Source organism: Heterodontus francisci, chromosome 35, assembly GCF_036365525.1.
Source record: "Heterodontus francisci isolate sHetFra1 chromosome 35, sHetFra1.hap1, whole genome shotgun sequence".
In the NCBI taxonomy this organism is placed as follows: Eukaryota; Metazoa; Chordata; class Chondrichthyes; order Heterodontiformes; family Heterodontidae; genus Heterodontus; species Heterodontus francisci.
In genome coordinates, this window is record NC_090405.1 from 18,247,634 (window position 1) to 18,248,769 (window position 1,136).

General features: G+C 42.2%; 1 non-coding gene across 1 annotated transcript; it reads left to right on the top strand.

Moving 5' to 3' along the window:
- Nucleotides 1-838: 838 nt before the first annotated feature.
- Nucleotides 839-927, top strand: trnar-ucg (transfer RNA arginine (anticodon UCG)). The gene is given in 2 exon segments: nucleotides 839-875; nucleotides 892-927. It is a non-coding gene; the product is annotated as a tRNA-Arg (tRNA).
- The last annotated feature ends 209 nt before the right edge of the window (nucleotides 928-1,136 follow it).

Below are 1,136 nucleotides of genomic sequence, written 5' to 3' on the forward strand. Positions count from 1 at the left end.
AATGTAATAATGAAATGATCTGTGTCAGTGCTGGCCATTTCCCTGTCCTGATTTCAGACCCCACTCTGGACACTTGTTTCCCATTCCAGGACCTTCTTGTATTAATATTCAGCACCACCTGTCAGTCAGAAACTTGTCTCAATGAACCGATCCTTTTACTGAACTTCCAACTGCTGCTGTCTATTTCTCGAGGGAAAGAGCAGCTCACTGTGTAAGGATGTGAGGGGAATGTAACCCGGCTGCTGGTGAGAAGGTCCCGTCTTCTCAATCAAAAGCCTTTTATTTTACTTCAGTGATTCCCAGATTCCCAGCTGGTCTGTTGAGGATTTTGTTTTCACAGAAATATCTTGTTAAATACAAATCTGATTCCAACATGTCAGTAACAGGACAGAATGGGAACCTTTTAAAAGGATGAAGCAACTATTTCAGTGGCTTCTCACTGTCCCCCTGAAGCCTGTGTGAAGGGGAATTACCAATAGTCTGTAATTTATTACTTCCACACCAAGTTTGAGTTATTTGTCGTGTGAAAGATTGCTGAACGGAGTCTTTTACTGTCAGTTACGGATGAGAAGTTGACAAAAATTGGCAAGATAAAGCTGTTCATAAAATAGCACCAGAAATTTGAGTCGGTAAAAGCAAAATTGTGTTTTAAAAGTTTATTTAAACCGCTACGGGAAAATAGATTTTTATGTACTTTTCCAGTCGATCACTTCTTTTCCAAAGTGAAATTGGCGGCTTTCACAAATTCAAATATTCTGCCAGGTTGACAGGTTCAACCAATGATTTTTTGTATTTTGTGCTTCGAGGTTCTCTGATTGAATCATTCCTGAGAACTAATGGCTGTGTGGCCTAATGGATAAGGCATCTGATTTCGGTGTATTCTATGATGTTATCAGAAGATTGCAGGTTCGAGTCCTGCCACGGTCATTTTGACCCAAAGGGATTTTGCAGGGCTTTGGGGATCAAGTCGCGGACTGAACAGATTGGAAACCCGACATGGACTTGATAGGGCGAATGGCCTCCTCATGTGCTGTCACTGACTTTATGAGAAGAGGGTGACCAATCAGAAGTGGGCTGGGGTTACAGCGGGCTTAAAGTGCAGGAATTCCAGGTCCCTGAATGACTGAGCTGAAAGT